General features: G+C 43.8%; 1 pseudogene across 1 annotated transcript in view; it reads left to right on the top strand.

Annotated features, from left to right (window-relative positions):
• The first annotated feature begins 5,172 nt into the window (after positions 1–5,172).
• Positions 5,173–15,586, top strand: part of LOC100415644 (isoleucine--tRNA ligase, cytoplasmic-like) — a 46,064-nt pseudogene continuing 35,650 nt past the window's right edge. The window contains exons 1-5 of the transcript XR_013524857.1: positions 5,173–5,253; positions 6,438–6,527; positions 8,575–8,694; positions 12,201–12,292; positions 13,743–13,820. The product of XR_013524857.1 is annotated as an isoleucine--tRNA ligase, cytoplasmic-like (transcript). The remainder of the gene's footprint in view (positions 5,254–6,437; positions 6,528–8,574; positions 8,695–12,200; positions 12,293–13,742; positions 13,821–15,586) is intronic.

Here is a 15,586-nt window from a genome sequence, read left to right on the forward strand (position 1 = left end):
AGTGCAGTGGTGCAATCTTGGCTCACTGCAACCTCTGCCCCCTGGGTTCAAGCAATTACCTTGACTCAGCCTCCCAAGCAGCTGAGATTTACAGATGGTTACCGCCACACCCAGCTGATTTTTGTATTTTTAGTAGAGATGCGGTTTCACCATCTTGACCTTTGACTTGGGATTTTATATGTTGGCATGCTTCTGGGGGTTGCATCCCTTTTCCTCTGATTCTTCCCATGGGTGAGCTGTCTGCATGCACAGTGGACTGCCAGCACTTTGGAGGGGCCACATGTGCAGTGTGTTTACTGAAGTTATACACATGCTCACTTGAAGCATTCTTCCCTTACCAGTTGAGTGATCCTATAAAGTCATATACCACCATGTTGCCTCTTAGTGAATATACTTGAGCCCACTCACCAAGTTCCTGAGATCTCATCAAGAAGCTGCTGATCACCAGTTTCAGATTTTTCTATGTATTGGGAGACTGTTTCCCTGAAGCTGGCTGCAACCAACTATTATTTCAGAGAGCCAGTTTAGCAACTGCCTGACCATCACCTGATGGTTGCCTAACATTCCTGATTGTCAGGGAGGGACCCTCTCCTCCCCTATTCACATCTGTCTAGCTACTGTAGCATTGCATGGTGGCTCATGACTGCAATCCCAGCACTTTGGGTGACCAAGGCAGTCAGATCACTTGGAGTCAGGAGTTCGAGACCAGCCTGGCCAACAGGCAAAACCTCGTCTCTACTAAATACAAAAAAAAAAAAAAAATTAGCCAAGCGTGGTGTCATCTGACTGTGGCCCCAGCTACTAGAAAGGCTGAGACACAAGAATTGCTGAACCCAGGTAGCAGAGATTGCAGTGAGCTGAGATCCTACCACTGCACTCCAGTGACAGAGCAAGACTTTGTCTCAATTTAAAAAAAAAAAAAAAAAAGAGTACTCAATTGTTAAAACTGTAAATAGCTTACAAGAAAATTTTTCTGGCCTCTGAAAAACAAAGGATCAACAGTATTTTAAGCAAAAAGTCAGCCAGGCATGGCGGCTCAAGCTTGCAATCCCAGCACTTTGGGAGGCTGAGGTGGGTGGATCACGAGGTCAGGAGATTGCAATTACCCTGGCTAACACAATGAAACTACGTCTCTACTAAAAATACAAAAAAATTAGTCAGGTGTGGTGGCACGCACCTGTAGTCCCAGCTACTCTGGAGGCTGAGGCAGGAGAATCACTCAAACTCGGGAGGCAGAGGTTGTACTGAGCGGAGATCACACCACTGCATTTCAGCGTGGGTGACAGAGTGAGACTAAGTCTCAAAAAGAAAAAAGGCCATAGAAGGATTATGTGTCTTCTATTAATACTGTTCATGCAATTAGCCCCTGTTCTGCTTGATGTTTATGAACCAGGAAAAATTAAGCATGAAGACACATTGAAGGGTAAGGAGGGCAGATGCATTAGGCAAGAAGAAAGCTCTTAGCAAAGAAAGAGAGGGTCCTGCCAACAGGCTCCCACCTCGCAGATTGAATGCCAGTCCACTACACACTAATTGAAGAGATCAGTCTCCTCCCCTGCGTAAGGCATGAATTCCTGGTAGCGCTATCCCATTCCCTCAGTGCCTATGGGCCTCCAATCCATTGCAGGCATACCCAGGCAAGACCCTGCGCGGGTTTCCTTACCTACAGAAAAACATCTGCCATTATCACCTGATGATGGTCACCCAATATTCGTGATAGAGCAGGGCTGCTCCTGCCCTGCTCATGTCTGCCTGGCTACCTACTTTACACTAATCTGCCATGTTGACTTCTGATTAACCATGGTTCCAGCAGTGCCTCTAAGATTTCTACCTTATCTACTGTTCCTTGTATAAGAGCAAGTACTTACTGTAAATCTTACCCTTAGGCCATGACAGCTCTGTTGTTATCAAAAACACATACCATAAATCCTGCCCTTAGGCTATGATACATACAGCATTCTTGCCTTTTTCTGAAGGGGTAACTTCGATGTCCTTCACATTCCTTCTGAAGCACTGTATACCCTTTCCCTATGGCATATAAGTCCTGGGTTTGGGGGTTGACAGCGTGAAGATCTACCTGTTTTGTGGCCATCCATGACCATGCTCCTGTCTGTCAGTTCCCCAATAAATCACCCTCTGCTGAGAAACTATATTAGTCTTCCTCGTTCTTTGGTTCCTCAACTCCTTCTGCATTTGGGGGACTCTTTGCATGCACAGCCCCTCTTTCATGAAACAGTCCACTTCAATGTCTCTCATCAGTGTTTTTGTTTTTGGGGGGTTTTTGGGGGGACAGAGTCTTGCTCTGTTGCCCAGGCTGGAGTGCAATGGCATAGTCTAAGCTCACTGCAATCTCTACCTCCCGGGTTCAAGCAATTCTCCTGCCTCAGCCTCCCAAGTAGCTGGAACTACAGGCACGTGCTATCACACCTGGCTAATTTTTGTATTTTTAGTAGAGACAGGGTTTCACCATGATGGCCAGGCGATCTCAAACCCCTGACCTTGTGATCCACCTGTCTCAGCTTTCTGAAGTGCTGGGCTTACAGACGTTAGCCACCACACCCAGCCTCATTTGTGTTTTTTAGTTGTCTTTGGTAAACCAAAAAGTATCTGAAACTGGTCTCAATCAGTTTAGAAGTTTATTTTGCCAAGTTGAGGTCATGCCTGGAAAAAATAAACATGGAATCAAAGAAAAACAGTTTGTGGCCTGTGTTTTCTCCAGAGGCCTTTGAAGGTTTAAGTATTTAAAGGGAAAAAGTGGGCTAGAGGGGAGAAAGGGAAGGTATGTTAATCTACATGTTGCAAGAGAAAAGGAGCTGGTAGGCAAATAGTCAGTTATGTATTCATCAGTAAATCTTCACTTTACATAAACTGAGGCAAATGTAGGGCAGCCACCCGTGGAGATATTTAACCTTTCATCTATACCTGTCTGGTTAGGAGCAAAAGGAAAGGCAATTTCTTGCATGACTCAGCTTTCAGCTGAATTTTTTTCTTTTGGCGTCATGAATTGAGGTCCTGAGTTTTCATTTTCCTTTTGCACCTCTTTGAGATTTTGTGCCTTCTTCATTAAATTTATTCCTAGGTATTTATTTTGCAGTTATTGTACGTGCGATTGCCTTCTTGATTTCTTTTTCAGCTAGTTTGTTGTGTATAGAAACACTACTGATGCTCATATATTGCTTTTGTGTTCTTTACCCACTGGCCATTCAGGAGCATGTTATTTAATTTCCATATATTTGCAGAGCTTTGAATGTGTCTCTTCTTATTAATGTCTAGTTTTATTCATGGTCAGATAAGATACCTAATATAATTTTGATTAAAAAAAAATCTGGGCCGGGCCTGGTAGCTCAAGCCTATAATCCCAGCACTTTGGGAGGTGGAGGTGGGTGGATCACGAGGTAAAGAGATCCAGACCATTCTGGTCAACATGGTGAAACCCCGTCTCGGCTAAAAATACAAAAATTAGCTGGGCATGGTGGTGCGTGCCTGTAATCCCAGCTACTCGGGAGGCTGAGGCAGGAGAACTGGTTGTATCCAGGAGGTGGAGGTGGCGGTGAGCCAAGATCACGCCATTGCACTCCAGCCTGGGTAACAAGAGTGAAACTCTGTCTCAAAAAAAAAAAAGGAAAATTGTATTGAGATCATTGTAGATTTGCATGCAATCGTGAAAAATAATAGAGAGCCCTTACATTCTTTGCCTAGTTTCCCTCGGTGGTCACATTTTGCAAAATCACAGTATATATCACAACCAGGATATTGATACAGTCCACCAATCTTATTCAGATTTCCCTAGTTTTACAGATATTTATTTCCTTATATGCATTTACTTATACACAACTATCACATGTGTAGGGTTTTGTATTCACCAGCACAGTCAAGATACTGGATGATTTCAATGCCAAAGGCTCCCTCCTGCATTTCCCTTTAATAACTACATTCATTCGCCACTGACCTTCCCACTGTCATCCCTAATCCGTGGCAACCACTGGGTTTTTCTCCATCTCTATAATTTCGTCATTTCAGGGATGTTATATAAATAGAATCATACAGTAACTAATTTGGGGGCATTGGCTTTTTTTTTTTTCTATTTTTTTTGAGACGAAGTCTCACTGTGTCACCCAGGCTGGAGTGCAGTGGCTCAATCTCGCCTCACCGCAACCTCCACCTCCTAGGCTCAAGCGATTCTCCCATCTCAGCCTCCTGAGAAGCGGGGACCACAGGCATGCGCCTCCAAGCTCATATTTTGTATTTTTGGTAGAGAAAGGGTTTTACCATGTTGGTCAGGCTGGTTTTGAGCTCCTGAGCTCAGGTTATCCACCTGCCTCAGCCTCCCAAAGTGCTGGGATTACAGGCTTGAGCCACAGCACCCAGCTGACTTTTTTTCAATCCACATAATTCCATTGAGATTTCAGATGGCTGCACATACCAATAGTTCATTCCTTTCTATGGATAAGTAGCATTCTGTATTATGGGTATACCATGGTTTGTTTGACCATCAACCTCTTGAAGGACATCTGGGTTGCTTCTAATGTTTGCCAATTGTGAATAAAGCTGCTGTGAACAATTGTTTTAAAGGTTTTTATGATAATGTAAATTTTCATTTCTCTGGGACATATTCTGACATGGCTTCCTGTTTCAGTCTACCCTGAAACTTCCTCATGGACTTACTATGCTATTCAAGAAGAAGTTTACAAATATTAAAATATCTTACTGATGTATCTTAACACTTTCCGTTTCTTGTTTGAGATGGAGTCTTGCTCTGCTGCCCAGACTAGAGTGTAGTGGTGTAATCTCAGCTCACTGCAACTTCTGCCTCCCAGGCTCAGGCAATTCTCCTGCCTTAACCTCCCCAGTAGTGGGGATCACAGGTGTGTACCACCACACCTGGCTAATTTTCGTATTTTTAGTAAGAGACGGGGTTTCATGGTGTTGGCCAGGCTCGTCTTGAACTCCTGACCTTAGGTGATCCACCTATCTTGCCCTCCCAAAGTGCTAGGATTAATATATGTGAGGCACTGTGACTGGCCTATTAACACTAACTTCTAAGTTACTCCTTCCCATTTCCTCTTTTGTATTCCTATTTGCAAATGCTTTGTATCCTTGTATCAAGATCGTCTGTGATATTGACTTACTTAATTGTCATCTCTCTTTTGTTTTACAAGTGATGGCCAAAAAATGAGCAAACGGAAAAAGAATTATCCAGATCCAGTTTCCATTATCCAGAAGTATGGTGCTGATGCACTCAGGTACAAACCGGTACTTTGCCTTGTGTGTATTTATTGTTTTTTATGTAAGCTTCTCCTATACTATTAGTCAGAATTCTTAGATTTGGTTTATAGTTAGGTTTTTAACAACACATATGTTATAATTTGGGTGTTATGTTGGTATACTTGTTGATCTTCAACTCCCCAAATAGTTTTCTAGATAATAAAGGCATTTTTAAACCCAGAGGTCTGTTTGGGGAAGAGCACCTCTGTTGGGTGTTGTTGAGCTGTCCAAGTCCTCCCCAGGCTAGATGCGGATTGCCTCTGCATTACTTCCTTTCTAGGTTCCCTGTCTTGTTGGTATTCGAATTCTCTTTCATCATTTATTTTAATTTTGTACTTAGAGAGCCATGTGAGATACATCTATGCTAGAGCTAATAAAAAACTAATATTGAAAAGCTTTTGGGGAAATTTGAGCCACTGCTTGAGGTAGTTGGAATCACAAAATCATACAACGTTCAAGTTGAAAGGGACCTAGAGATCTTGATCAGCATCTTTTTGTCCTGGACATGAGACCAATGACCAGGCCTGTGACACAGTACCTTCATACAGTACCTGTGTTGCCCAGGAGCCATTAGTGTGGGGCTTTCCCCCAACTCTCCGCTGTCTCTTAGACTCACCCTTGGCACGGCTGGTCATTTGGGCTGGGTAATTTTTGTGGTAGTAATTTTTTGTAGGATGTTTAGCAGCATCCCTGACCTCTGCCCACCAAATGTCAAGACTCTGTTCTGTGAAGGCTGCTCCTTATGAGTTCCTCTGCAAGCAGCAGATGTGCAGGTCGTGTCCATGGGAAGGAGACAGTGGCTCTTGACAAGGACCAGGCCAGCCTTACTCTTGGTACTAGTGTACCACATTGGTCCTGCAGTGAAACTGGCATAAGATGCGTTTTGGTGCCATATTTTGTTATCAGATGATATATGCTATTTATAATTTGCTAGGTCTCTTACACAAAGCGAGAGTGAGTTTTGTGAGTTTTGAATTGACCACTCAAAGAGTATTCATAGTTTCCCCCTTTCATAGAAAGTAGGCTGATTTTCATCTTGTTCTCTCAATATGTCAAGTAGTAATAATTGGTTTACTATCTAAGCATCTTTTTTGTCTAATTTTTCTCCCTCTTCCAGATTATATCTGATTAACTCCCCTGTGGTGAGAGCAGAAAACCTCCGCTTTAAATAGGAGGGTGTGCGGGACGTCCTTAAGGACGTACTGCTCCCATGGTACAATGCCTACCGCTTCTTCATCCAGAACATTGTGAGGCTTCAGAAGGTATGGGCTGCAGGGGGCTGTACATGTGCCTGCCATGTCTCCACAGCGCTCCCTTCACCAAGCTGTGTGGTGGAGCTGTGTGTGTGACTGTAGGGCTGCTGTTCTCTGCTGCCTGTTGCTGGTAACTTAGAGTCATTGGGAGGCCATACGCGCAGGTGGGGAAGGTATCTGGGGTCTGGGCTGTGCCGGGACCATGGGGGCCTCACCTGCAGAAGGGTTGTGTTATATAGTTGTTTAGTCAGCCAGTTCTTGTTTTGGGGGGTGGAGGGGAGGGGCGGAGTCTCAGTCTTGTCACCCAGACTGGAGTGCAAAAGTGCAATCTTGGCTCACTTCAACCTCTGCCTCCTGGGTTTGAGCAGTTCTTCTGCCACAGCCTCCCCAGTAGCTGGGATTACAGGAGCCCACCACCATGCCCAGCTAATTTTTTTCTATTTTTATTGGAGATGGGGGTTTCACCATGTTGGCCAGGCTGGTCTCAAACTCCTGACCTCAGGTGATCCACCCATCTTGACCTCCCAAAGTGCTGGGATTACAGGCATGAGCCACTGCGCCCAGCCTAGTCAGCCAGTTCTTGGTACCAGAAATGCCATGTTGAGTGAGACATCCCTCCCCCTTATGGAACCAGTGGAATGGGAATTGGGAGAGATAGTAAAGAGTCAGCTACTTTTAGAGAGAACACCCAGTGAAGACAGAGTCACAGAAGCTAGCTATAGGTGGGTGCTTGAGGTGGGTGGTCAGAGAGTGCCCCTCAGTGGGGTGGTATTTGGGCTAATCTAAGAGTGATTGATAGTAATTCTTCATGGAGTTTTCAGTGGGTTGTTAGGATGACAAATAACAATTGTGATATATGTGAAAGTGTACTTCAAGGGCAGTTACCTCCACACCCAGGAGTTACTCTCTCACCTGAGAAGCCCTTGCTCTGGGGCCACCTTCCATGCCCCACAACTGACCACTGTCAGGGTCCATCACCTTCATTGCACATCTTCTTGTGTGGACTTTCAAGACCTGATTGGGGGTCAGGGATCCAGTATTGCACATCTTATCTCCAGCAGCTTACAAGTAAAATTGCTTGTAAGTTACTGTTGAATGAACATGAGATGTTATTCCTGCTTGAGCAGTTCAAAAAGCTGGTTGAAGAAATGAACTCTTGTCATCCCACTCTTCTGCTCCCCTTGGGCTCTGGTTGTCCTGCTGATGAGGACACATCATGTTCATCTGAGGCTCTCAGAGTAGACTTTCCGCAGGAATTGAGAAAGGTAGTTGTCCTCCCCAGGCTCCCAGCATTCTTCCTCTCTGCAACCCTGCTACCTTCCCTGCATATGGTTCTGTGCCTAATAGGGCCAACAGTTTTTGGGCAGGTGCACGCTGCAGGCCTCCACTAGAGTTGGACCCAAAAATGCAGGCTGGGTCAAAGCTCTCCACAGCGAGGGGCCATCTGAGCATACCAGCAAGACGCAGACGCCACAATCAAAGGCTTAAACCTAGAGGAAGAGTCACATTATCACTGCCCTGCCAGCCTGGTTGTGGTGCTGCCAGAGAAACAAAGCAGGACATGAGTTCTGTGTGTGGAGCAGGGACTTAAGATCAAGGATGATTTTGCAAAGCAAAAAGAGTGAGATAGAACATTCTGGGTAAAATGAGCAGCTTTAACATGGCAATTACTTCCCAGTACTCATTTTCAGTTTGCAGACAATCATTCAGTCCTAGACAGTTTTACTGTCCTTCCTTCCTGAGGTTTAAAGTAACTAAACCCTACACTTTCTGACAAGGTTTTAAAATATCTCTCAATTCATAATTACTCTTCGGTGCAGAGAAGTAATGTTTTTCTAAACTCTTTTCAGTTCACTCAAAAACATAATTAATACAGAAAGGACTTAATGTCCCACATTGGTGTTTATCTTAAAAATACTGCTGAAAATCAGAAATTCATATTGCCAGTGGGCTTTGGGATTTTTATTTTTGGTTTTGTTTAAGTGATTTAAAGAGTTTATTTCCCTGTAGTAGCTTCCCCCAGTGTGCAAGTGTTTCATTAATTGTTCATTCCTAGGAAGAAGAAATAGAATTTCTCTACAATGAGAACACAGTTAGAAAAAGCCCCAACATTACAGACCAGTGGATCCTGTCCTTTATGCAGTCTCTCATTGACTTCTTTAGACTGAAATGGCAGGTGAGTCTCTCTTGGTCTGTCCTCCCAGAACTACTCTCTTTGTAACTGCCCTTTTAGTGTGTATCTGTCTATAAACATAGTGGAAATAGTGAGAGATACAGAAAATAAAATAATTACTTCCTTTCACCTCTCAAATGTAGTTTTGTTAAGCCTTGTTAATTTTGGGGATGTCTTTGTTTCAAGGCCCTGGGGAATTCTGACCTGGCTTGGTGGCTCACACCTGTAACCCCCAGCATTTTGGGAGGCCGATGCAGGTAGATCATCTGAGGTTAGGAGTTGAAGACTAGCCTGGCAAACATTGGTGAAACCCTGTTTCTACTAAAAATATATGGAAGAAAAAAATAGCTTGCCATGGAGGTGGGCACGTGTAATCCCAGCTACTCAGGAGGCTGAGGCAGGAGAATTGCTTGAACCTGGGAGGCAGAGGCTGCAGTGAGTTGAGACTGCACCACTGCCTGGGTGACAAGAGTGAAACTCCATCATTAAAAAAAAAAAAAAAAAAAAAAAAAGAAAGAGAAGAAGAAGCAGTCCTGGGGAATTCTGTCTTTAGGGGGTGTCTTGGCGAGCTCAACCCTCCACAGAAGAGCTTTGGAGCTTGACAGCTGTAGGTTCAAAGCCCAGCTCTACCACTTGTTCCCAATCCAGAGAGTTGCCTGAAGTCTGATCATCAGTTTCTTTCTTTTTCTTTTTTATTTTTATGGGTACATATATATATATATTTATGGGGTGTATGAGATATTTTTAGACAGGCATACAATGTGTAATAATCACATCAGGGTAAATGTGGTATCCAACACCTCAAGCATTTATTGTATTTTTGTGTTGCAAACATCCCAATTATACCCTTTTAGTTGTTTTTAAATGTTGACTAATCACCCCATTGTGCCATCAGATGCTACTCATTCATTCTATCTTGACCTTCGGTGTCTTTATCTGGAAAATGCCCAGTACTGTTTGTAAGGCTTAAGTAGAGATGATTTACATAAAGTAGCTTGCAGATAATAGGTATTCAATAAATAATTCTTGTTATTATTACATTTATAACTTATTTTTAGGTCTATTTTTATTACCAAATAGTCCCCATCTTTTCCAGAAAAATTAGAAAAGTCAGAAGAGCAATAATAAAATGGACATTTTGCTATATTTCTATTAACTAACAACAGTCAGTTTGTTAGGTAATTTTACAGAGATTGAAAACTACATTATGTTGAGTTCCTCAGGGTTTCAGATAGTTACAACCATAGGTCCAGGTGAGACATCTGGGACTCCTCAGGCAATCAGTTAAAGTAGGCAGGCAGAGGCCCTGGGTCACAGTGAGGACGAAAGAGGGCAAGGCAAATCCATCCTCACAGGACCCTGCAGATCCGCTGCTGTTGGGCAGAGCAGCGGCTGCCACAGACCTGGGGTTCACCATTAGCCTATATACTGGCACATGCCACTCCCTGGAAAAGGCAGTACTGCCCCACGTAGCACAAAAAGATTGTTAATCAGTCACCCTAAAGGATTTGTCCACCTTGTTAAACATGTAGAAGGATCATGACAGTCCAGCTGTTGCTCAGATGGACATGGATGAAGATGGAAATGAGTGTGAGGCCGATTCCTGCCCTGAGGAGGGCAACACTAGGAGTCCAGCACATTCTGCCCAGACTGCTCACAGCTGTGTCTGCTTTTCCGTCCTGAGTGATACGAGTGGGTGGGAAATGTGGGGATTGTTGCTGGGAGCAGCTGCCACAAACTGGTGAAGCTGGGTCTGGAGAGTGGGCACCCCGACTGGAGCTTCATCTGCCTGGAAACTAGAGATCAGCAGCCACGTCGTGTGGGTCATATTTAAGTCCCAGCTCTGCCAGCCTGTCAGCTTCAAGCCCTCCACTCCCTCAGCAGCACTGTGGGTGTGAGAGGACCTGGCTCACAGGGTCACAGTGGCCTGGGTAGTGGCTGCTGCTGCCCCTGTGCGTTGTAAGTTGATTCATTGCATGTGGAGTTTATTATTCCCTCAGAGTTGAAACCAGAATATAGAAAACCTGAGCTTCCTGGAAGGTAAAAAGTGGCGTGAACCCTAGAAATCATTTAGACAGACCTCAGTCACTGAAATCACCTGTCGAGGAAAGTGTGACCAGCTAACGACTCTGGCCTGGGGCTCAGCCCACTGGCACCTGAGTTCTGGTCTTTGTGAACAGCAGCAGAGAGCAGCTCTGCCCATTGCAACTTCTCATCTCTTTAGCTTAGACCAGAGGCCTCATTAAAACTCCCTGGATTCTTTTCATGATCATAAATTGTGTTTGTTTCTAAGTGTTGGTTTTTTGGTGTTTGTTTTTATGCAACAGAGTATTAATTTAAAGGGGAGGTGAGTGAGAATCCTTAAAATAAGCCTTGCCTCAGACACGACTGGCTAAACACCCTTTCTTTCCTGCCTGACCTCTGAGTTTTTCAGGGAACCCTTCAAATCCTCCTAATTCCTCAAGACTTTCACTACCTCTTTTGCTGTTTTCACTTGACTGTTTTAATGCTTAGAAAGCAAGTTATATTTTATTCATATCCTATGCCAGTTTCTCAACGGCAGCACTATGGCAGTTTGGGCCAGGTCATCCTCTGTGGTGGGGCTATGCTGTGCATTATAAGATATTGAGCACCATCTCTGGGGTCTACCCATTAGATTGCAGTAGCACCATGCTACCCACCAAGTTGTGGCAAGCAAACTGTTTCTTAAAACATTGACACATGTTCCTCGCAGGGCAAATGGCTTTTGTTTGAGAATCACTGGCCTATGCTGTGCCTTTTAGCATCTGATTTGAGCTTTTTGTATTTTTTTTTTTTTTTTGAGACGGAGTTTCGCTCTTGTGACCCAGGCTGGAGTGCAATGGCGTGATCTCGGCTGACCGCAACCTCCACCTCCTGGGTTCAGGCAATTCTCCTGCCTCAGCCTCCTGAGTAGCTGGGATTACAGGCACGCACCACCGTGCCCAGCTAATTTTTTGTATTTTTAGTAGAGACAGGGTCTCACCATGTTGACCAGGATGGTCTCGAGCTCCTGACCTCATGATCCACCCGCCTCGGCCTCCCAAAGTGCTGGGATTACAGGCGTGAGCCACCGCGCCCGGCCGTGTATGTCTTTTAGTTGCAGTACCACGTACCGCAATAGAAAGGAGTTGGGCATTTTTTATGCTGTCAAATTGCACAGCTCCCTGTAAATGGTATTTCCTATACTTGTGTATTGGGCAGCCTTGGATTTTGATCCACACATGTTGGAGTTTTTGGCTTTTTTCACTGACCAGTGAGAATTCTCACGTGGCTTAGGATGGTTTTTTGTGTGCACTTCAAAATGCCTTGACTGCCTGTAGCACATCCTCAGCAAATGGTCGTTACATGATTGCTTCATTTCGGTTCTTAGTAAGTGGAGGCCCTTGGATAGAAGAGGCGGCCCGGCCCATTCTTTGTTGTATCAGCCCTCTCCCCACCCCAGGTGCCTGGTACTCACTTGCTGCCTGATTGACTTGTCTTACTTTTAGCTTATAGGCTTTACACTGTGGTGCCTCGCCTTGTCAAGTTTGTAGATACTCTCACCAATTGGTATGTTCAAATGAACCACAGAAGATTCAAGGTAAGTGCAGACTGCTGTTGAGAAAAGCAAAAAGCACATGAAGTTTGAGAGTAGAAGAAATTTGAGAATAGCCCAAAGGGAAAGGAACATTTTCAGATGCTCTCAGTATTTGAAGCCATGTTTTTCTTCTCCTTTTACATTGCATTTTAACTATCTTTGTCATTTGAGGCATAGGGATCTCTAAGTTCTAAAAGTCATTTTGCATTTTTTTTTCCACAACAATTACATACATATAATATATTGGAGGGAGAATGTCAGGGCACAAACCAGACTAAACTGAGCAGACCTCTTAACATTCGAAATAAAGTCATGCAAATATTTTATTAAAATATTGGCAGGTATGGCTTTAATATTGAGAGGGATATCTCCTTCCCTTTACCACAAGAGAGTTGGTTATTTGGCTGTGGACTGAACTATGTAGCTGTTGGGGGTTTAGGATGAACAGAACATAGGACTGGTCTCAGGACTGAAGCAAGGTACATAAATAACAATGATGTATAACAGGGAGAGCGAAGTCTCTTTACCTTAGGCCCAGTAAAGGCTCCCACCACCCATTAGTCATGTCTCTTTTTTTTTTTTTCAGACAGAGTTTCACTCTTGTCACCCAGGCTGGAGTGCAATGGCAGGATCTTGACTCACTGCAACCTCTACCTCTCGGGTTCAAGTGATTCTCCTGCCTCAGTCCCCTGAGGAGCTGAGATTACAAGTGTGTGCCACCACACCCAGATAATTTTTGTATTTTTAGTAGAAACAAATTTCACCATGTTGGCTAGGCTGGCCTTGAACTCCTGACTTTATGTGATCCACCTACCTCAGCGTCTCAAAACACTGGTGTTACAGGCCTGAGCCACCACACACAGCCAGTCATGGCTTAAAATACATTAATAATAAAACCCTGCAACACAACTATAATTTCGTTTTTGTGCAGGTGTATCTCACACACACATATTCGGGACATATGCTAAGATGTGTACAGTAGTTATCTCTGGATAAGTTATTCATGGTTGACATTTTTTCATTATCTTCATTTTTCCTACAATGAATTAGTTTTTTTTTAATACACAGTATATGCTTTTTTAACATAAGGCACTTAAAGTTTTCAGTTAGCAGCTGTTTCTGTCTGTTGTGGGTAGATCCATTCTGCCCTCAGCCTTTTGGTCCTACAGTTAGGCTTTACTTTCCTATCAGCTCGCCTCAGGTGGGGGTAGAGGGACAGCAGCTGCACATCCTGGCCAAGCTTCCTGCACTGCCTTGCAGGGCCACCCTAGACAGCCTGTGGTCATGGCCCTTTCTTCCTACTCTGCCTTGTGCCCTGTCTGTGTACTGCATGCTCTTTGAGGGTTGCCTCTTTTTAATCAACTTATTTTTTTAATGATAAACACTTATTTTAAAGTGTTTTAGCAGTTTAGAGTTTTATGTTTAAAGTTCATGTTTCCTTTTTAATCATTAGGGTGAAAATGGGGTGGAAGATTGTGTCACGGCCCTAGAAACCTTGTTTAGTGTTCTGCTTTCTCTTTGCAGACTTATGGTAAGATGGCTGGCTTCTTTCTAGTACCCTTTGCCCTGTGTGCTGCGTTCGGTTCCCACTTGCTGCAGCGTCCTCCTTTTATATCTATTGTCTGTTATTCCACCAAAAACAGGACTAGACGTTTTATAACAGCTTATAGCTATAGTTTCTTTTCAGAAATCTTATTAGCTTATACATGTTAAGTAAGGACTAAGAAATACTGGATTTTTTTCTTCCAATCTCTGGTAGTATAGTGTATGTCAGGGCCCTTGGCTCGAGAAGGAGGATCTACAGTAAGACACACCTCCTCTTAATGTGGATAGGCATAACTGTGAATAATGGGGAAGTTCTTCAGCTAATACCTGTCCTAGAAAATATATCATAAAACATACTTTGACTTAGCATTGAGAGGAAAACATGCAAGTAATTGATATATGTTCCTATCAGTTCAAATATTAGTTAAATAATAATAAAGTAGAAAGGCTCGAGATCGATCCAAGATGGCCGACCACTAACAGCTCAGGATTGTAGCTCCCAGTGAAAGCCCAGAGAACAAGACGACGCCACACTTTTAGACAAAATTTCGTCACTCACCAATCAGCCGATTCCCAGTGGAGGAGCCCCACGGGTCGCCAGCGCGACTCTTGTGGCCGCCGCAGCCGTTTTGCTGGTGTCTCGGCGCAGCAGCTCTTCATGCAGAGCCAATGGGACTGCTTCCCCTACTGACCGGAGTTTGGAGCTCCGGGAAGTCAGAGCCGCTCGTTGCGGACTCAAGAGGGAAGCCAGACCAGAGATTCCCGGGCAGAAGAGCACCATCAGTCTTACCGCTGCTATTTAGGCTGCCACAGTGGGTTGCTCGGATCCCAACACTGGGAATCAGTAAGTCGGACGTCGACTCAGAAAACTAATTAGAAAGGTGGTTCATCTACAATGAAGGGAAAAAAACAGCCTAAGAAGGCCGAGTATACTCAAAATCAGAACCCATCAGCAACGGAACAAGCCCTGATGGAAAAGGACTCATCAGTAACGGAACAAGCCCTGATGGAAAAGGACTGTGTTCCATTATCTGAAGTAGGCTTTAAAAGGTGGATGATAAGAAACTTCTGGGAGTTAAAGGAACTTGTTCTAACCCAATGTAAAGAAACTAAGAACTTGGAAAAAAGGTTAGATGAAATGTTGAAAAGAATAGACAATATAGAGAGGAAAAACAAATGAACTTATGGAGTTGAAAAATATAACACGAGAACTTAGTGAAATATGTACAAGCTTAAACAGCCGAATGGATCAAGCAGAAGAAAGGGTATCAGAGGTCGAAGACCAACTTAATGAAACAAAACAACAAGACAAGAATAGAGAAAAAAGGATAAAAAGGAATGAGCAAAGTCTCCAAGCAATATGGGACTATGTGAAAAGACCTAATATACGCTTGATTGGTGTACCTGAATGTGACGGAGAGAATGAAGTCAAGCTGGAAAATACTCTCCAGGACATTATCCAGGAAAATTTTCCTAATTTAGCAAAGCAGGACACTATTCAACCCCAGGCAATACAGAGAACACCACAAAGATATTCCTCAAGAAGACCAACCCCAAGGCACATAATCGTTAGATTCACCAAGATCGAAACGAAGGAGAAAATATTAAGGGCAGCCAGAGAGAAAGATCAAGTTACCCATAAAGGGAAGCCTATTAGGCTTACAGCAGATCTCTCAATGGAAACCCTACAAGCTAGAAGAGAGTGGGGGCCAATATTCAATATACTTAATCAACAGAACTTTCAGCCCAGAA

The sequence above is a fragment of the Callithrix jacchus genome, chromosome 1 (genome assembly GCF_049354715.1).
Source record: "Callithrix jacchus isolate 240 chromosome 1, calJac240_pri, whole genome shotgun sequence".
Taxonomy (NCBI): domain Eukaryota; kingdom Metazoa; phylum Chordata; class Mammalia; order Primates; family Cebidae; genus Callithrix; species Callithrix jacchus.